This window comes from Camelus ferus, chromosome 19, assembly GCF_009834535.1.
Source record: "Camelus ferus isolate YT-003-E chromosome 19, BCGSAC_Cfer_1.0, whole genome shotgun sequence".
Taxonomy (NCBI): domain Eukaryota; kingdom Metazoa; phylum Chordata; class Mammalia; order Artiodactyla; family Camelidae; genus Camelus; species Camelus ferus.
In genome coordinates, this window is record NC_045714.1 from 22,984,529 (window position 1) to 23,007,361 (window position 22,833).

The window sequence follows — 22,833 nt, forward strand, 5'->3', positions numbered from 1 at the left end:
AAAGCTAGGTTTAAAACAAAACCCATTATTCTTGCTCAAGATTCTATAGATCAGCAACTCTGTGCTTGGAAGTGGTTCTTCTGGTGTTGCCTGGGACCACTCATCAAAATGCAACTTCTGGGGCATGCTGGCTGTCAACTAGGGCACTTCTCCCCCACGAGACCTCCCATCCTCTAGTATGTGACACTGAGCTTCTTGACATAGTGATCTCAGAGCAGAATTCCAAGAGGGTAAAAATGGAAGCTTCAAAGTCTGTTAAAATTTAGTCTTAGCAGTCACATTAAGTTAATTCTGTCACATTCTATTAGTCAAAGTAAATCACAAGACCACCTCAAATTCAAGGGATAGGCGAACAGACACAAATAATGCACGTGTTCTCCACCGAGGTAGAATCTCTCCTAATGCCAAGCGCTCTCTGGTTGTTCAGGGTGTGCCCTGCCCAAAGGTGTCTGACCAAGAGGGCGAGTCCTGGGCTCTTGTTACCAAGTCATGTGCCCTGCTATTGGGATCTACATCCCCAGGGAAAGGGATACTTTTTTAACCTATACAAAGGTACCCTACAGAATAGGGGCAGTCTTCTCTGTGAGCTTTGGATGTGGTCCTCCCCATTCATGCTCTGGGCTGCCCGGCTGCCCTGAGACCCCTGGAAGTTCCATGGTGCCAGTGTCCCCTGGAGGCTCGGAAACAGCTGCCATCACATCAGCAATGACCTCTCCCAGGCCAACCTTTTGAAAAAGAAGCTCAAGTGCAAAACAGTCATTGTCATGGCTCTTACACAAAGTTCTCATTCTCCGTTCTCGTATGGAAGATCAGGTACTTTCCTTTGCCTAGAATTATGTAAAGCTCCACAGATCTGATCACGTCACTTCTCTGCTCACAACTTATAACAGATAATTTCTATCAGGTATTACTACTAGCCAGGCAGTGTTCTAAGTATATTACCTGCATTACCTCATTTAATCCACATTAACACCCTATGATACAGGAATCGTTATTATCAGTGATGAGACTTAGGTACAAAAAAGAACTAGAAACCAGTTCCAGAAGGCTTGGTTCTGATGCCCATGTACTATCCTCTGTACAATCTTCAACCTTTCCCTTTGTCTATAGAATAAAGTTCAATTTCCTGAGTGCGGCAAGTTTGTCAGTACTCTCAGAGATGACCCGTGGGATGAGGCATTGTTGTGGCTTCTCCTCTGGAACGCTGAGGGCAGGACCTTAAGACCTGGCTTCAGACTCATTCTCTCACCTCCTTATCAGTACTCCCTACCCCTGGAAAAATCCCATGAATTCCTACCTCTATGACTTGTCCATGCTGCCTTCTCAAATTGAAAATATCTCTTTATTCATTTTCATGTAATAATCTTAAGAACTAGCATGTATTTAGTTATTTGTGTCAGGCATGGCTTTAAATGATTTAACTAAATCAATCCTTAGAACAACTCTATTAGTAAATAATGTTATCTTTGTTTACAGTTAAAAAAACTGACATACAGAGAGACTGAGTATTCCACTCAAAGTCACACAGCTACAAGGAGCAGAACCTATTTTCAAGCCCCTGAAAAGTGGTTTGGAGCCTGACAATTGGCTTAAGAAGACGTGAGATAGATAGATAGATAGGTAGATAAATAGATAGATAGATAGATGATGAGAGATATATGTATCTCCACACATATAAGTACATATACACACTAGAGTATTATTCAGCCACAAAAAAAGAATGAAATCTTGCCATTTGCAGTAACGTAAATGGACATACAGAATATTATACATAGTGAAGTAAGTCAGTCAGAGAAAAACAAATACCATATGATATCACTTATATGTGGAATCTAAAAATAATACAAATAAATCTATACACAAAACAGAAACAGACTCACAGACAGAAAACAAACTTATGGCTACCAAAGGAGAGAGAGAGGGAAAGAGGGACAAATTAAGAGCATAGGATTAGCAGATACAAATATTATAATGTAAAATAGGTAAGCAACAAGGATTTACTATATATCATAGTGAATTATATTCAATATCTTGCAATAATCTTGTGATAACTGAATCACTCTGCTGTCCACTGGAAACTAACACACTATTGTAAAGTAACTATACTTCAGTAAAAAATAATATATTTTGAGTATTATAATATAAATGCAAAATTCATTTATATAAGAACCATTATTACTCATTGCTTAAATTCTATGACTTCTGATTTCAAAGTGATAAAGTGAAGATAGAATTGACAAACTGACTAAGAGAGAAGAAATATTTGATGGGAAAGCCTGATTTCTTTTGCTGTGCAAAATTGTCTATAGAAAATATAAAAGAAAGGGAAAAGTTAAGGATGACATCAATCAAAGAGAGTAGCTTATGAGAAACAGTAGAAAACTTAAAAAAAATCACCTCTTTTTTTCTTTTTATAAAAATATGTGCTTTATGTAGACAATTCTTCCAAATCATGTCACTAAAATATTATACTTAGTGGCTTTTAGAATTGGAGCTGTTAATTATGCTTTCTATTTATTATGTGGCTATAATTTTAAACCTTGGACCCTGCCAAATTGAAACTTCCATGTGTTTCAATTAAAAGTTATTTGCATGATAAGAAAATCCATTGTACTTTCAGGAGACATGTTTAAAGCTATAATATTAAAAATAAAAATAAAAACTGAGCAATGTTAATGACTTAGATTTACTGAATGCCTACTATGAGCTAGGTACACTCTAAGTGCTTGACAACAAGTATGTCCCACAAGTAATATAGCTTCATAAGTCCTTTCATTATTATTTTTCCATTTTTCACAGGTAAGGACACAAGTCAGTTAAACTGGTAAAGAAGGATTCAACCCAAGACAGGCTGTTGACACAGCAAGGTCACCCACCATCCAAGCAATCTTGCTCCTGGTCGTTGTCAAGCCTCCATCAGACTAAATTTATTTCATGTACGTATCCACTCTGTGTCATGTACTGTGTTCAGTGCTGGGCAAACAGAAGCTGAAAGGATGTCACCCCTCCTCTTAAGGAGCTCATTGTCCAGTTGGGGGTGATTATCATGAAGAACCAAGTGCCTAGGCACATAGTAGGTGCTTAAACGGTGCTAATAAGAAGAGTAACATATACACTTGATTATGCATCAAGTCCTTTCTCCTAGAAAAGGAGAAAGCATGGGAGGTTTTCAAAAGAAAGAGAAGTTAATCTGAAATTGGCTTCATGATATAGACACTACATTGTTTACATTTATTTTAATTAGACTAATAATGTGGTATAAATAAAACACTAATGAAGGAAATCACGGTCATCATGTTATCACTTTCTACTTACACTTGGGGTTTATAATCACACTATTATGGCTTTGTGGCACTTGTCAACAGATAAATGTATATTTAACCAGACTTCTGGCACTTTTTTTCTTTTGCTTTAGCACATGGGTAAAATATCTGATATGTAGTCTGGCAACGAATGAACTAGAAAATTACTGCTTTAAATTCTGTATGTTCTGGATTTTATAAAACTATGACTTTTGGGTGCTCAATCACAAATTTAAAATGATTTCTGTAACTTTAGGAAAAGTACTGATGTACTTTAAGTAATACATTTAAATCAAAAGATAATTCTCCTCTGACTAGCCTGGAACTTCATGACAGTAGAGATTTGCTTACTACTCTCTCTCTAGGACCTAGAACGGTGCCTGACACATAGGAAGTACCCATGAACTACTTGTTAAATGAAAAAATTAATTAGTTGTTAAACTGCCATCCTGATTAGAATAATACATCATACCTCTATTATGAATGATCCCATGGAACAAAAGGATCCATATTACAGTGGTCTGAATGGTGGTTCCTGCAAAAAGATTTATCTACACCCACCCCCTGGAACCCTGAATGTGAGCTTAAATGGAAAAAGGGTCTTTGTTGATATAATTTAGTTAAGATCTTGAGATGACATCATTCTGGATTATCTGAGTGGGCCCTAAATCTATGACATCTGTCTTTATATGAGACATACAGAGGATAGACGCACAGACAAGGAGAAGAAGGCCATGAGACGACGGAGGCAGAGGTTGGATTTATGCAGCCACAAGCCAAGGAACACCTAAAGCCGCCAGCAGCTGGAAGAAGCCAGGAAGGATTCTTCCTGAGCCTGTGGAGGGAGTGCAGCCCCAATGACGCTGCAAGTTCAGACTACAAGTCAGAACTATAAGTCTGACTATGAAGTCGGAACGATGAGAGCAAATTTCTGTTGTTTTCAGCCATCAGGTCTGTGGTACTTTGGCATGGCCACTCTAGGAAACTAAACAGTTATCAGCAGGTCATCTGTGGAAGTAGTCTGCAATATTTAGTTATCTTGTAGCTGATTTAATTGAAAGAGGATTGGGACCCTAAACTAACAGCCCCTGATGTAAAACGAGAAATGACCAGTAGCACTCAATGGTGCTCTTGGTAAGAGCTGTCTCAGTAGAGTTGATGTGGGTGAAAGGCAAATTATAGCGGATCAGAGATGGAAAGGAAAGAGAGAAATCAAAGATTGGTAAGTACGGACAAACATTTCAAGGAGTTTTGCTGAAAAGTTGTAAGGAAGATAGAAATCTCGAGAGAGAGATTTTGAAAAAAGAAAAGCTAATAAGCATATCTATATGCTGAGAGCACAGGCCGACAGAGAAGGGAAAACTGGTGGTTCAGGAGAGAAGGAGGAATCGATGTAGGAAGATCCGTGGTTTGCTTTAGGTTGCTAACAACACTGACATCATCCCTGCCTTCAGGGCATTTACAATAAAGTCAAAGTGAGAGGCTTTAATTTCTCCCCCAGCTTTACTGAGGTATAATTGACAAATAAAAATCCTATATATTTAAGGTGTACAATGTGATGATTTGGTTATGTATACATTGTGAAATGATTACCACAATCAAGGTAACTAATATAACCATCATTTCACAGTTACCATTTTCTTTTTGTGTGATCAGAAGGTGAGAACACTTAAGATTTACTCTGTCAGCAAGTTTTAAATACACAGTACGCTATTATTAACTATCGTTACCATGCTGTCCATTAGATCCTTAGAACTTACTCACCTTATGTGAAAGTTTGTACCCTCTGACCAGCATCTCCCCTTTTTCCCCAGTCCTCAGCGGCTGGTAACCACTGATCTACTCTCCGGTTCTGTGAGTTCATCATTTTTAGATTCCACAGGTAAGTGAGATCATAGAGTATCTAATCTGCCTTATTTTACTTAGCATAACGTCCTCCAGGTTCATCCATGTTATCACAACTGACAGGATTTCCTTCTTTTTTATGGCTGAATAATATATAACAATGGGATATTATCCAGTCATAAAAAAGACCTTTTTTAATCCATCAGTGGACACTTAGCTGTTTCCACATATCAGCTATTGTGAATAATGCAGAGATGAATAGGGATGAGAGACTTTACACCAATCACTGCAAGAGGACTGACTGCCAGGAATGTGAGGTGGAAGAGCCATCAGAGTGTATAGCAGAGGGACCTGAGCCAGTAAAAGGGGATGACAGTGAGTGTAGGGACCAGTGAAGATTTTTCCAAAGAACCAATATCTAAGGTGAGTTAGAAAATGATAGAAAGCCTTAAGTATAAAAACACAAATATATAGAAGGTTCAAAATCATTGTAGTTTGCCTCATTTGATTTGTTAATTCCTTGCATTTATTTCACAAGGTACATCTTGACAACACTTTTCTCTTTGCTTTGCAAGTAATGCCAAACAGATACAGAATAGCTTTATGGAATTTGAGAATTTAAATTAGAAGTTCCATATCTTTCAGCTAAGTCAGTCACAGAATTAATTTTGTGCCCATTTATCTGCTGTATTTGTAACTTATTGGTGATAAAAACATAATGAATAAAATAGACTCATAGACGTAGAATACAAACTTGTGGTTGCCAAGGGGGCAGAGGATGGGAAGGGATAGACTGGGATTTCAAAATTGTAGAATATAAACAAGATTATACTATATAGCAGAGGGAAATATACACAAGATCTTATGGTAGCTCACGGAGAAAAAAATGTGACAATGAATATATGTATGTTCATGTACAACTGAAAAATTGTGCTCTAGACTGGAATTTGATACAACATTGTAAACTGATTATAAATGAATAAAAAATGTTAGAAAAATAATGAATAAAACTAAGATCAGCCATTAATGACACTAAATATTTAGAAAATCCATAAATTGCCTGTAACTTCTAGATGTATGTGTAGCCATTGTTCTTTCCATTTCATTGCATTGCTGCCATAGGCTAGCTGCTAAAATCTTCTGTTTTGCAGGTCGTCTTACCTCTTCAGGAAACTTAACAAAAGAGGATGGTTGCTTTATGAAGCCAGGAACAACCAACCTTCTACCTGGTGAAGACTAAATTTTATGGTTCTGATTACTCTGCAATTCTCTCTACTTTAAAGTACTGTGGTTTCTTTCCAAAAATCATTAATTTGTTGTTTGTTTTGTTTTACAAATTTTATCCTTTTCTTAATTTAAGAAAGTCAATTTTTGTCTTTATTTTCTATACTACTGGACACATTAAAATATTACACACTTACTGGGCAAAATAAAAAGCCTTGTGTTTATTCTCTTAATAGTGTCCTGAAAGAAATTATCTGAAGACATTGCTTATTGCACACTTGTTGCTGGTTAAACACAGGTTATGTTTCAGTCACGTGAGGCTTTGTTATGCACATGTTTTACGTCTCTTTAGCTGTGTTTCTTTGTTTACCACTTCTATTACGCTTATTTCATCTCCCTCATTAACTTAATAAATTAAATTATAATTTCCTTGCAGGTAAGTAGAGCCACTACCTCTTCTGTTTAAGGACGTAAACTGGTTCTGCTGTTCTCCAACTAGAAATTCTCCTTATCCACTGATGGCAACACACTTATTAAAAATTCAACATGCATACACATACCATAATAAAGGTGTTAAAAAATTTTTTTAAATAAATAAATAAAACCACAAAATAAATAAATAAATAAAGTATATTATTAAACAGGAAAAAAAATTCAACATGTGTAAAATAAAGTGCTTAGACTAGTGCAAGTCCACAGTGAGAGTTCAACACCGGTTGTCACTGTCACCATCGTCCTCCCCCTCCTCCTCCTCCCCATCATCATCATCATCGACCTTATATCATTATTTCACAGTCACATTATTAGCATATGCATTTCTATGACTGTGAATTCCCATGTATAAAGTTTTCAGTCTCTGTGCTGAGAAAGGAAGACCTGGACTCTGACATAAATTCTTCCAAGCCACACCCTACAAATAATAAGTAAAATGCGTCGACTTGCTCTGGCCACTCGAGGATCATTTACTACCAAAAGGTAATGATGGCAGAGTGCCCAGACCACGCTGGAAACTGCAGAAATATTCCAGAAATTTGGAATAGCTGAAGAACAAGAGAGCTCGTGTTGGCTACCGATGGAACACTCAGAAAAAGTCTCATACACAAAATGCTCCAAATGGATGACTTTTAACATCTGGCTTTCCACACATTAAACCCTCCTGAATTATAGTAGTTCCAGTGGAACTAGAAACTGAAACCACTGAGTGAGCTCTGAGTTAGAGCCTGTATCACAGGCCACTACTTTTATAAGCTGGTCCTCATCGAGCATCCTCTTCATTCGTTCAATACACCTTTTACAGAGTAACTGCTCGTTGCTGGCAGCTACTGCTCCAGGTATTGGATGTGTACCAGTGAACAAAGCAACGAACCTACCCTCATGGAGGTACGGACAGACAGATGGATGGATATACAAATAAATGATCCTGTTTAAACAGATCAGCAGTCATACATCCCATGAAGTGACATATGAACTACATGTAAAGAAAGTGAGGAATTAAGCTTTGCAGATAATGACGGTAGATATTTGAGTGGTTTGTGTGGTTTGTAAGTGAGACAGTCTTGAGGTGGGAGCATGCTTGACACTTTCCAGGAACAGCAAAGGAGGTCAGCATTCAAATGCTTCTGGTCCCAGTGTCTCATCTGCAAAAGCAGGGCACTGGATTAGATAACTTCTAAATTATTTTCTAACTTTAAAACTGTTGTAGACCTCTCCATTTCCTTTGGCCTGGTAGAATTCCTAACAAAACATCTCTAAATAGACAAGATAAATATTAATAAACTTCCCTAATTCACCATTTATTACAATTCAGATTGATAACTGAATTCCTTTATTGATGTAATGTTACTCATGAACCCTGGAGCTCTTACGTAGGTAATGCACAGGATTTATAAGGAAGAAAACTTTATTTCCCAAAATAGATATGCAAATGAATAGTTCTGCACTTTCAGTTGTTTGAAAGATTGTTCCCTCAACTCCTCCTCCCTTGGAATTAAATTCTTATGACCTTTCTTCTGAGTTCCCACATTATAGCACAATAGTCTACACTCGGGTATCAGACAGATCTGAATTTCAGTCAGAGTTCTGCCACTTACCAGCTGTAAATACGGTATGAACTATTAATCTACTCTGTATCTCCTTCCATATAAAATAAGGACCTGGCATATGTCAGTTATCACCAAAATGTTACTTGTTTTATTTATTTATTTATTTATTTATTTATTTATTTACTTACTTACTTACTTACTTAATATTTCTACCACCTATCTTCACCTGGATAACCTGCTCTTAATTCAGACTCAGTATGCTCTGTATCATCATTTAGCATTAGGTACAACTGCCATAAAAGAAAACCCACTATACCAGTGGCTCAGAGAAGATGGAGTTTATTTCTCTCATATATAAACAGACTCTGGAATTGGGCAGTTTGGGGCTGGTATTGTCTCCCGAGTCATTAGAAATGCCTATCACATGGCTTTCCTCATCAAAGTCTCCTCATAGTCCAAGATGGCCGCTGTACTTCTATGTCTGTATAAAATAGGCATGAAGATGACGGCAAGACAGAGGGGTAAGTATCTAGATGAGTCTGCTTCTCGTATGCAGGTTTCCCTGAAATCTAACACAACATCTCCACTTACATTATAGTACTCAGAACTTAGTCCCATGGCTGCAACCAGCTATAAAGAGAAGCTGGGAAAGATCTCTGAGCTGGGCACATGATAGACCCGAAAAAAGTGAGGATTCTGGCATTCAAGAAAGGGAGACTGGATATTGTGTAGGCAACTGACGGATTTTGCCACAGAACTGAACTGAAGTCTTTTTATTTTGCTTAAACACATTCCTTCTCTAGGTCTTTCTATTTCAAATAAAGAATCACCATCTTCCCAGTCAATATCTGCATTATTTCTAATGCCTTTCACTCCCCTGACACCCACATCAACCAACTGCCATATGTAGCATCACCGTCCCTCCTCTCCATTCCCACCAGTATCACTACCTCCCTAAACTGCAGAATGGTGTCACAGGTGCCCTCCAAACGTTCCATCTCTCCTATCTCTAATCTCCTGACTGCAGCCAGGTTACCATTTGGAAGCAGAGCTCTGATCATGTCACTTCCTTTTGCTAAGCCTTAGGAAACCTGCAGTTACCTGAAGAAAAGCTCCAAAATCCTTAAGCTTTCATTGGGTTCCTTGTAACCTAACTAATGGTATTGCTCTGGAACCATAAACTTGATATTCTAGATAAACTGAGTCACTCACTGATGCTATACTTAATCTTTACACCTTTACTCATGTGGTTCTACCTCCATCTCTACCAAACTGTTTTAGCTTGGGTCCCACCAACAGGAGATGCTGGGGTAAGAACGTGGGAATAGACAGTTTACTGGGGACGTGATTTCAAGAAGTATAAGTTTAAAAAAAATGAGAAGGAAGAATAGAAAGAAAATGCAACAGTGGCTGCATTTATGAGTAGGTTACCACTATAAGCCACTGGAGCACAGTCCTACTGGGGACCCTTTAGAAGACATGGAGGTCATATCTCCAAACTACACTCCTGGAGGAGACTGGGAGGCTGGGCATTCATTCACTGATTCTTTATCCTCTCCTAGTGAGATTTCTTAGCTCCCAACTGAGGGATGACCATGGGGGTATTAACTCCTCCACAGTCCCCTGTGCCACCCACAGTATAGCTGGGCAAGGTCCTCAGGTGCCAGAGAAAGCCTTAAGGCAGGGAAGCCAAAAGGTTCTGCTACCTGAAGTGGCACACCATCAGCATTCCAGGAACTGTCCACAGCTGCAGTGGTACTCAGGTGGGCAGAGCATCATAAAGTCTGCTCCGGGAAGCCAACCTCATCTCTATCAATTTCAAGGATCAGTCCATGGCAACTCTTCCATGAAGCTTTCTCTGATCTCCCAAAATTGAAATATTTGATTGCTACTTGATCTCTCTCCATTTAGATCACTTTTTTATTCTTGTGGCAATATTAAATACATTATCAGACTGCCTCATTCTTGAGCATAAGCTTTGTATCCAATTTTGTAAGTATAAAATTTTTATCTCATGGTACCATGAACACAGAGACAGCAGTCAAGCACCATGGGCACTTAAAGGCCACAGAAATCATTCCGATTATAAATTATAAAGGTCTGGCATAGTTTAAAAAAATAAGTGCATGTGCACAGAAAACTGTGGATTTCTTACAATCTTAGAACCTCCACCTCTGGTATTCATTTTAAGTGAAACATTACCATGAGTTTAAATGTCACTAGGTGCTTGGTTCAAACAGTTTGTGAAGGTTAGGCTGAACTCTCAATTCATTAATAATAGGCTAGGAAGAGTATTATTTTGGTTTTCAAAGCAATAAATATTACATATTAAAAGGTAAATCCTCACTGCATCACTCTAAATTTAGCAGTGAAGTTTAGTAACCAGCACAATGTTAGACTTCCCTTCAGGGGTTTAGTGACTGAAGAAACAAAATGATCTCATCCAAAAGCATAAAATTTATAAGCCAGCTCCAAAGCAAAGCTCTGCAGAGATTAGACTCAGGAGTGTATTAGATTATACAGTGGAAATTCACATATTGAATGTTCTTACTCATTTTAGTTAATTTAAGAACTGGATGACATGCTATTTCAATGACCATATTTATTTTCACTATTAATAAAGACACACATTCCATTAACTGAATATAAGTACCTGGAAGAAAATTCAAATCAACAACTTTTACTGGACTATCACTTCATTTCAAAGAGGATAACACTTTGCAGACAGCTCTATTACTAATGTTTAATTACGGAACATTTATCCTTGTTTAAATAATTTACTTTCACTTTTAAAAACAAGTTTACCTTAGTAAAAATACAGGTGTAGCATGAACTCATTATTAGAAAGCTGAAATTCTGTACCAGTATGCCTAATCTGAAAAGGCAAACATTGATTCAATCTCTTACTATTCTGAAATCTAAAAACTAAGGCAATTCTCTTCAATACCAGATAGGGGTTCTTCCTAACTGTGAGAGAGTGTTAAACAGTCACAGACTGAACATTATTAATCAACAGTCATATATTTTTATGTTAATGGTAATGGCATTACTGTCATATACAAAATTAGAATGCTAAGACTTAATAGGCATATATCTTGAAGACAGTGCAGTCTGCTGTAAAAGGATCAGCTATTATAACACCATTAACCCACTTTGGTATTTCTTCCCATCTGCATTTTAACCCACTAAAAATTGAGTTCTGTCAGTTTACAAAATGGCTGTTTAATATTTTCTACTAAATCATTTTGAGATTATATACTAAACTGCCTCACATGATATAATTTTATTGACATATTCATTAAATTACTGGTCTAAAAGTCTGCTCACTATTGTAGCAGAAATTGCGACAAGGCTACAAACAAGAAAACAGAATTATTACCTTTTTCCAAATTTTATAGGACACTTACATTAAACTATTAACCATTTCCATCTACAAAGAGAACATTATATAATCTGCCAATGTCTGCTAATTCAGCCATTAGGTATTTCATTACTCAAACTGGAACTAAAAATTAAGTCAATTTTTTAAAAGCTTCAAGGAGTCGGGGCTTAACTGAATGCTTCCAGCTTTACCATTCGACACGGGTGAAATCAAAAGAATGTCAGACATCTTTCCAGGGACGTTTTCTAGACCTACACAGAGTAGAAAAAGAGAGATCATCCTTTATAAGGCAACTTTTCCACAAGTTGTAGCCAAACTAGACGACAGGCCAAGTCGGCATGCGTTGCAGGTATGTACATGGATACATGTCTGTGCACGGGGGCTGAATGGGCTTAGTAAGGGATGGAGAGCTTGCACAACAGATGCAGAAGGAGAAGGTGTGCAGAAGTTGCCAGAAGGGATGAAATACATTGTCCAAGATAATAATTCCTTTGGGACCAAAGTAAGTAAGGAATGTAGGGTGCAAATAGATGGTGGAAACAGAAATGGAAGTCGGGCCTTGTGACATCCTAGCGTCTGTAACATTATACCGTGTTGATTACGACAGAGATTCCAAAACTTCTCCTCTTCTGAAAGAATTCCTGTTGTTTTAGTGAAGACAGGTTTCATATGTACAGTTTGAATCCCAGGGAAAATTACTTCCTGAATATGATGACCTGCCTACAAATAAGAATATGAAGTTTGTTAACTATTTATGGAATTGTTAAATTCCTAAAAAGATTTGTCTGGCAATGAACTGAAGAACAATGTTGGACTTTTTCACAAACTAGTTTTGGTAGTAACTTTCCCCAAAGATCCCTTCAACTGTAACTCAGGAGAGTTGAATGAGATGGTCCCCACAGATCTTTTCAACCAGAAGATTCTAGGATGTCAAATAGATAAAGGGATAATTTCAACATAGGCTGAAACTGGCCCTTCCCCACCTCAGAGCCTCTTCAGCAGGAAGGACAGTAGAAATAGCCCCATACTGCAGGTCTGTGTTATAAATCCTTAGCTTTCACTTTTAGTTCATTTTAAAATAATACCTATGCTATGACTTAGTAGTACTATTTTGCTTATTATGGAACCAAATTTTATTTTAAAATAAATTTTATTCCAAATGGGAAGGAAGAAAGATCTATTTCTGTTTAGCACCAAGTACATTAGCCTAAAAGACACTCAAATTCAACAATTCAAACTATAATTCCAAGGGAAATATATATCAGTATCTTACGAAAGAGCCTTCATTTCCAATCTGCTTATAGTTAAGAGGCTAAGTTTCAGCTGACAGAAAAAAAAAATAGCTGTCAAAATTGCAAACTCCTGACTTATAACAGAATAAGTAAAGGAACACTAACTAGAGGGTGCTGGTGTAATTTCTAAAATCCATCATATCTCACATGTTCATTTTTCTCAAGGACTGTTAAGTGCTACCATACAATGTATTTTTTAACAGTCTAAAATCTTTTTTAGAACCCTGGGCTTGACTATGATGGACAAGTCTTCAAGGAGGATTCCAAACAGAACTAATATAGCACTCAATCTCAACTTAAATACAGGTCAGGTTCAGTCAAAACTCCATCTTCTCTCAGTACTGTGGGAAACCCATACAAGGTTTAGACTTTAAGGTTGTCCATAAAAACACTTTATCCAATGTATTACATTAAAATGTACACACAATTTTTTTCTTATTGAAACGAATAATTTTCAAACAGAGAGCTCTCTCAGGTACGCATTGCCCTTATGCAAACCAATGAAAAGGTAACTGGTGTGAAGATATAATACAAAGAAACACTGGCAACAGGATATACAACCTTGGACTCTATTTAAATTTTGGAAAAGGTGATCAGGTAAGTGTTGAAGTACTTTCCTATCATTTTCCGTCAAGCTAATGGTTTGTGGGAAATAAGTTAATAAGTCAATTTAATGTCCTTTAAAAACATTTCATCTCCTATTGCATCCAATCTTAGGTCAGTTTTCAATCTGTCTATCTTTTCAGATCACTAGACATGCAGGCATTTTCACATTGAATCAATATATAACATTCCCTTCAAAACAATTTGCAACAATATAAAACATAAACCATTAACATTGTAAACTAAAACAAGGAACTCAGAGAATGAATAAGAAGAAAAAAAAAATAAAACAATCTAGTACCTGAAAAAAGAAACTGTAAGAAATAGATGGATAGATAGATAGATAGATAGATAGATAGATAGATAGATAGACAGACACATAGATAGATAGGTAGGTAGAGGATAGAGAATGTGGGTGCATTTGTCAAAATCACAGAGAGACAAAGTTCAGGTTCCTGAAAGTCTCTGAAGCCAAACTAACAAGTGATTAAGATTCCCTTAGGAAGGGAACAGGATGTAGCTCAGGGGTAGAGTGCATGCTTAGCATGCATGAGGCCCTGGGTTCAACCCCCCATGCATGCTTAGCATGCATGAGGCCCTGGGTTCAACCCCCGGTATCTCCATTAATATATATAAACCTAATTACACCTCCCCACCCTAAAAAAAAAAAAGATTCCTTAGGGAATTAATGAAGCACCTTGCCCTGGAAAAAAACAAACTACCAGAATCCAATTCCATGAAAATGAGCAAAAGCCAGGTGCAGGGTGACTCCAATTAATCTCTAAAGTACTTTCAAAAAGCTACTCCAGGATAGCCTAAGATTGCTAACTTCACCTCACACCATCAGCAGAACTGAGTTTGTATCTTTATTGCCTGGCATATGGGGGTATTCAATTGATATCTATTCAAACAGAAAGGAAGAAAGGGAGGAAGAGAAGGAGGGAGGGGAAAAAGGAGGAAGGAAAGAAGCTAAGATGTACTTATAACAGGATGCTTCCTACAACACTGTAGTTTTATATGACTCAATTTTCCATTTACGAGGAGAGATTCTTTTTCAAATCTTTGAAAACCAAATCACAGTTTCATCCCCTATTTTCATAACATTCTTGAAGTACAAATAAATATATAAAACGTGTTAATAAAATTATATAACATATTATGTATTTTAAAGTGCTATTAGTTATAGCATATATAATTTAAATGGATACACATTTTAGCTTATAGTAACTTTAAAATTATTTTGAGTAAGTCATCAATTTACACCAGAAGGGGAGAAAAGTAGAATGTGAAGATAGTCTTGATTTCACTCTGTATTAGCAGTTCTTTGCTATAAAAACTAAAAGATCCAGTAAAACAGGAAAGTAAACTGTAAATCTAAAGATCTCGACATCCCTGTTAAGAGAAAAGAGAGCAAGCAAGCCACAGGTAGCAGCTATGGGATTCCAGCTGGACTTTGACTGTTTTCATCATGTCATTAAGCTTCCTTATTTCTTTCGTAAGAATACCAGGAAAGGAGAGATGATGTGCCTTACACCTGTTGCAGGAACTTCAGTTTGTACTTTCTTCCCCTGTGTCACCAGCTTATCAGTTTAACCACCACAATTATCTGCTCTTTGGACTCTGTTCTAGCTTCCTACATGGATAGTTGTTACACAGTTCAACAGACACGCTCCCCTCTGAATGCTAATCTCCACTGCATATCAGGGCTTTGGCTCTGCCAGCTACTGGTTCTCTTTTGAGTCAAGGAAACTGTACAAACTAAGTAGTGTCAATATTTGGATGAGTTCCAAGTGAAAATCAGGGGAGTGGCTGATTTACAAAGCAGCCTTTTTCTTAGAAAATCTTAACTGTATTAACACCCCAGCATGGTGTCAGTGCTCACACAATTGACCAACGTTGCCTTTCTAATAAGCTGTAAATATATACACGGAGCATAACAGGCAAATATTTGGAGGAAATTGGAAGTCCATGTTCAACTGCAAAATCCAAAAGATGTTAAGGTTGATAAAAAAGGAAAACTGGCAATGGAAAGATTTCTAATACTTTACAAAATCTAAGGGGCACTTGATAGTTCGACCCTTTGTGTCACAAGCTGATAAAATTTTTTTCATCCTCTGGTCTGCAACCTCTCTAATAATATTTCCTTTTGCTTTTGTTCTTGTGATAACTGTAAAAAACTAAGTTTTCACTGATTCATTCAACAAATGTTTGTTACACACATATTAAGTGCCAAGCAGTATTTTAGGTACTAAGGAAAAACTAAGTTCCTGCTTTCGTTAGACTTATATTCTCAAGTAGAAAGAAACAGGCAATACACAATTTATACACGCACACGTACACAGTATACTACATGTGATGCAACTATGATGATGTGATAAGTACCATGGAAAAAACCCAAAGCAGCTGAGAGAGTGAAGAGGAGGAGGTAGGCTGGGGTCAAGATGCTTTAGAGATGGTCAGGGAAGGCTCCACTGATAAGTGGCATCTAAGCACAGGCTGGAAGAATGTGGGGGTGCCAACCTGGTGGCCATCTGAGGAAACAGGATTCTCAGCAATGCAAAGGCTCTGGGAGGCTCTATGTTGCATATTTAAGGAAAAGTGTGGCTGGAACAGGCTTGAGTAAAGGACAGGGGCAAGGGGCTGGCCTCGCAGAGTCCTGGAAGGGTTTAGGTTTTCATTCTGTGACAAGAGCCTTTGGCAGGTTTGTTTGGAGAAGAGGAATGATTTAGTAGCCCACTGGGGGTTTGAGGCATCACTCTGACTTCTGTGCAATATATATTTATACTGCACTAGCTAATTGAGAGGGCCAGGGTGAAAGCACGGAGACCAATTAGAAGGCTCCCACAATCATCCAGGCAAGAAGTGACAGCGTTTTGGACCTGGGAGGTAGCAGTGGAGGCAGTGAGGACAGTTCAGATTCTGGATATATTCTGAAGCCAGCAGGATCTTCAGGCTGATTGGAGTTATGGTGTGACAAAAAGAGAAAAATAAGGATGATTAAGGTTTGACACTTGAATCACAGGGTGAGTGGAATTGTCACCTTTCTCCGGGGATGGAGAAGAATACTGGAGGAGCAGGTTTGGAGCAGGTCAGGGAAATCAGGAAAGAAATCCAAACAAGTTAAAGTTAACCTGTTAACTGGGATGCCATTTAGAAATCTAAGTGGAGATGTCCACCAGGCAGTTAGAGATACAAGCCAGGGGTCTAGGCTATAGAGAAAAGTTGGGAGTTGTCAGTGAGTGGATGGTATTTAAAACCAGGAGATCAGAGGGAGAGGGTGGAGACCGCAGAAGAAAAGCTCGTCTGTGTCATCTCTGACCCCTCATCATCCACTCAGACCAGGTAATGACAAGTCGCTGCACATTCCCATTTGCATTTGCTTTTACAATCAGTTTACACCAAGTAGCATTATTTCAGAGGAAATAAAGGCAGACACTGAGCATATGAAAGCTGCATTCACACTAAGGCCAAAGGCTGCCTCTGCCTATTGTGTGAATGAAGGTTTCACAGTCATTTTAACAGGAAAAAGAAAAGTGGTAAAAGAATTTTCCATCACATGAAGCAAGGTATTTGTGTCAGACTGAGTGCTAAAGATTCTATTTTGTATAAGCCTATACCATACTGATGTCTCAAATGGCAACATTTCAGTAGAACATCATTATCTGTCACATGAAACTTGTGTTAATAATTTGAGTTTCATCACTTTGTAGTCTCCAAATTTATTTATCTTTAAACAATTTTAAGACCTAAACATATAAGGAACGTATACCTGATTATATGCTTGCATATTTAATAGTAACATTACAATAGAAAATGATTTATGTAAAAACTAAGAGCCCACGAGAATGCCTCTTAAAAGAATCCATAAAATATTCAAGTCTGGGAAGCACCAGACAGATTTCACTCAGGAGACCAAAATAAACATGGGCGTGGTTCAGATATAAGGGAAAAAAATATGTCCTAAATTTATACATATTAATTTTACAAGGAAATATGTTTAAGGCAATTTGAAACATTATATGTGATATACCATAGCATATACTATATGTAAATGAATACAATTTGTTATTTATGTGCATAAATAGGTAAGTACATATACATACTTAGGGAGACAGAAAGCACAGTGGTTCAGAGCAGCTTCTAAAGTTAGACTGATTGGGTTTCAATACCAGCCCAATCCTTTAATAGCACTGGTTTTCTCATTTGAAAACTGGCTGAATAATAGAACACTTGTTGTTAAGTTTGCTGAGAGTATAAAGACACGTGTGCCCAGCACATAGTAAGCACTCAAGAAATAGAAGTTATTTGTATTACTGTATAGGCTGGTGTATATGCAGGTGTGTATATGCTGGTGTGCTTTTTCAGTCCAATATCTCTTTATTATTTTTCCCTCTTCCTAAGTAATTTTCCTTTCCTTACCTAAAAACTCCCTAAAGATCAGTCTAATAAAGTTGAAGTGATATGTTTCCATTAGGGTCTACTGAATTTCTTGGCATTTCTTGGTATTGTTTTAAACTTTGGGATAGCACAGTCTACCATAAAAACTTAAAAGATGATTTTCTGATAAAATGTATAGCAGCCAGCATATACTCAGCATACTGAGTGGTTGGAAGTCTGTTCACAGGAGCCACATTGGCTGAGTTTCTACCTGAACTCTGTCAATTACTAAACTCTGGGGTCTTGGTTATATTACTTAACCTTTCAGTGTATTAGTTTCTTTATGCACAAAATGGAACATTATCATGTTTGTGATGTAAAATAGTTTATATATGTAAAGCATTTAAGACAAATAGTAAATGCTATATATGTACATTAGCAGTAGTAGTAGTATGGCACACATTTTCATTTTACATTAGAAATATAAATTTGACTGATTAGGTTCTAAAACAAATCTTCACAACTCTGAACAGTCACTTGAATTAGAGTACTTGCTGTGCAGCCACTCCTTAAGGGATATGAAACATTCAAGAAATCAGAGAGTAAACCAAAGAGAGCCTAGAGGTATTCTAATGTTCATAGTACATACGTTTTTAATAACTAGTGTTTATAACATTAAACATGGAGGAAAGCATGTTAGTACCATGACATAGCCAATATAACCGCCTTTGTTAGGTAATTTTAATAATAATTTATTGAACACTTACCATGTCCTAAATGCCTTGCACATATGTATTAGTTCACTTATCTTCACTGAGGTTCTGCTTCCCCAATTTATAAAGACAAAGAAGAAAATGATCTAAAATGTTCACCTATTCCTGAAACACTAAAAGCCTAGATGATGGCTAAGTAAACGATTGGTCACACCAAGCAGAAAAGGTCTTCTCAAGCATGCATTCTCACACACACAAACACAGTACTTCCATTATAAGTTTGTCCTTTGAGAATGGAAGACAATTCTGCCAAACAATACCCTATAAAAAGAATATTAAAGGTGAAAGAAAGTCAGAGGGGGACGACAAAGATAAGAGTACATTCTTGGACTCCAAAGAGTAAAGTAAGTACAAAGGCCAGCCAGATAAAAGAATGACTCAGGTTTCAATATGAGTAAATGCTCTGCAAAATACTTTCCATGTTAATTTTTATCTAGAAGTAAATGGCTCCAAATACAATCTCCAATTACAACTACATGTGATTTGCTGTCGAGGACTAAATACTTGCTGTTTTATTGTACTGAGGTAATGCGGGGCAGCTAAAGCAGACATAGCTGGCTACTACCAAACACGGGGACAACAGGCTATGATTGCATCTGTGGATAATGACACATTCTACAAGGCCTGAGTCTCTAGCATTGGTCTCCCAAGCATTCCATAGGAAGACATTCCCTTAGTCATGCATTACAATCTGGGGTCACTGTTCTTCCAAGAGCGGTGTGATACACATGCCACTTAGGATTTTTGAGTTCTCCTTCATTGGCCTTTTCCTTTTGCTGGGTGGATTCAAGTTATTTAAGGAAAGCTACCAAGCTAAAACATGATACCACGTCCCTCAGAAGCACAGATTTAGAGGCTCTATGATAATAGAAATTTTTGAGAACTTACTAAGTGTCAGGTCCTATGCTAAAAACTTTACAAACATTAGCTTGTTTAATCCTCATGACATGTTTAATCCTCATCTCCATTTTATAGCTGATAAGACTGAAAATTTAAGTAAATTCCCAAAGGTTACAGAGTTGGTAACTCTTTTTAGGTTAACAGAAAATGTCAACTTCCCCTGGCTTTCTAGAGTGGGGTCTGAGTCTTTCAGTTTTGAGAGCAAGCAAAGCTGCCAAGTTGCACAGACTCCAGGGGATTTCATTCCTCCTACAGTCTATGTGAGTTGTGCCCCAGGGAGCCGTACAGTCTGCAGCCTGTATAACTGCACAGGGCGGCTCTGGTAGGGAAGGGCTTGAACTCAGAGAGGATGAGAAGTAAAGTGGGTCCCAGGGGTCAATGGAAGAGCTAGCCACTAGGATGGGGAGCCTGGCAGCAGAAACAGATGTCAAACCTTACTGACTCTGATACCAATTCTTAGTGATAGAAAAGGATAGTGACTCTTAGTGATTTGGCATCTCACTCTTACTGGATTTTAAGTGTTCCCAAAATAATTCTCATCGTTTAACTTCAGACCTTCAGGAGGGGTCTCACACATGGAACAGCATTATGGGAGGGAAGCAGAAGGAGCCATGTTTCAATGTGGAGTTAAGGAGAACCAGGGAAAGCTGCAGCAGCAGGCAGAGAGGTTAAAAGGGATGTTCGTCAAAAGGGACTTCATCTGGGAACAGGAACTCAGTGTGAGAGCTTGCAGGTGACTAACCACCCCCTAAGCATTATCCCTGACAAATCCTCAAGAGTGTGATCAACTTCTTAGGATTGGGGATTTCCACCTTTGTTTTTGATTTTTTTCATTCTTAAGGGAAAAACTGATCCCAGAGAACTTGGGAATCTTGGCTCATATTGAGTTTGTAGGCTCTAGAGTTTCTACAGCGGGAACACAGTCCCCTCCTCTCCAATAAGGGCCCTGGAAAGTCGCCAAGGGAAGGATGCCAGCTATGCCCTCATTCGTAAACACTTTAAGATCAATACAGGCAAAGCTCTGACTACCTCAGCCTGCACTACGTCATGCCCAATGAGATGAGACGTTCCTGGAACACATCCGTGAGGATAACCTCATGCAGCCAAAATCTTGAGCATGGGGGAAGTCCCACTGTCTTGGTGGGGCTGTTCATTCTAGAAGCTGGCAGAGTCATCTGCTTAGATTGGGCTCTACTAGAAGATACTGAGATAAGCAGGTAGTTTATTTGGATGCTGATGCCACAAAACATGAGTAGAAAAATGGGGAAGTCAGAAAAAAAGGAAAAAAATTAAATATTTACTGTTTAGCAGGTTACATTCATGGCCCACTAAAGCTTAATTCTGGTAAGAAACTTAGAAGATAGTACAATAAACCTCCTATTTCTCCCAGATGAGAAACAAGGAGCTAGGGCCTTGCTACTCAACACGTGATTCAAGGGTTAGCACCATCTGGAAGCTTAGTAGAAGTGTAAATTGTGGACCTCATCCCTGACATAATAATTTTTAAACAACTCTCCGAGATGCTTAGGCACAATAAAGTTTAAGAGAAAAAAAGTCCTTATCCACCAAATCTTGAAAGTCATTGATTGAGGGATCCTGGGCATTAATTCCCCCATACTTTTGGGGTGCTTCCTCACTCCCTCCAAGGCGAGCTGGCTTCAGGAGCCAGAGCAAGCTCTCAGACAACCAGTAGTAGGTGCCTGTAACTGAAAATCTTTGCGTCTACCTGCCACAGGAATGGTGAATACCTTGGGGATACGAGAAGGGCCACAGCTTGCTCCATCTCCAGGTCTCTCCCAAAGAAACTGGCAGGTCTGATTCAGCTCAGCAGGTGGAGTTTCCATCCCCCAGACTTGTTTAGTCCTTGATCTTTCTGAGAACAAAGACTTCCCTAATTCAGCAGCGGATAAGAATAGTATCCTCGAGTTCCCGGGAATCTGAGAGAGAGCAGTTCAGTCATACCATCAGACTTGGGCGGGGGGTCAAGTGTGGTGAGAATTTAGCTCAGTGAAATGAAACTGGTCTTTATCTGGGGGTTAGCTGACTCCCAGTGACATATTCTCTTTCAACTGGTGTGGAACACAGAAAACAGTGGAGATTATGGTCTCTGGCTCTTCTGTCAAGATAGACCCGGATTTGCATCCCATCTTCAACAAGTACCTGACCTGGATGGTTATAGGTCAGTTACTTAGTCTCTCCGGGTCTCAGTGACCTCATCTATAAATGCGTGTGATACTAAAGATGCCTATAACTTGGGGTTTCTGTGAGGATGCAATGAGATTCTGAATACAAAGTGATAAGCACGCTGCTTGGCACTTATAAGCGCTCACTGAACTCTGAGAAGTACAGTTGCAGGGGCACCATCACAGGGGTCAAAGCCAAGTGCATGGTCATGGTAGGTTAAACAGGCTCCCCCCACTAGGAGATCTAACACTTATGTTCTACAAGCATTTTCTGAGGACCTGTCCTTTGCCTGGCATAGTACTAGAGGCTAGGGGAAGAAACAAACAGAAATAACCAGGAGGGCCAGAGCAAGGCCTGGCAGACAGGATGTGACAGCCTAAGACTTAGTCAATGTGACAAAACAGGTTCAAAATGCATATCATATACCAGCAAGACTAAGCTCATGACCTCACGACCTGGGCAGGCACTGCGGCAGGGAGGAGGCTTCACTGTGCAGTAGCTTAGCCCAGACCCAGAAGCAGGATGCACGAAGTTACTTTACTCAACCAGGTCTGAATCTGAGGCACAAACTACAAACAGCCCTAGGATGCATTCATTGCTAGGACCAGAATCTGTGGCAAAGAAAGGCTTTCTCTGGAATCAACCAAGTTTCTCTCTAGAGGCAAACCTTACTTATCTGTGCCTGTAAAACAAGTCCACACAGAAATTAAGACCTTGCTCAACCAAGAGCTCTCTATTGCCATGTCTGTGGCTAATGGGTCAATATAGATACCTGAAAGCTTAGTGGGGTCTGTCCACTCTGCTTCCTTTGGAGTCCCTCCAGGTCCTAAATTCCTCTGAAGCAGGAACTGAGATCCTAGCCATTCAGCCTTAGGCAATACCCATAGCCAGGGGTGATTAAGGATGGCC

The 22,833-nt window shown here is 38.5% G+C and overlaps 1 protein-coding gene across 3 annotated transcripts in view; it reads right to left on the reverse strand.

Moving 5' to 3' along the window:
- The window catches only part of MACROD2 (mono-ADP ribosylhydrolase 2), a 1,866,240-nt gene that overhangs the window by 1,463,443 nt on the left and 379,964 nt on the right, over positions 1–22,833 (reverse strand). The gene's annotated exons all lie outside the window — the stretch shown is intronic.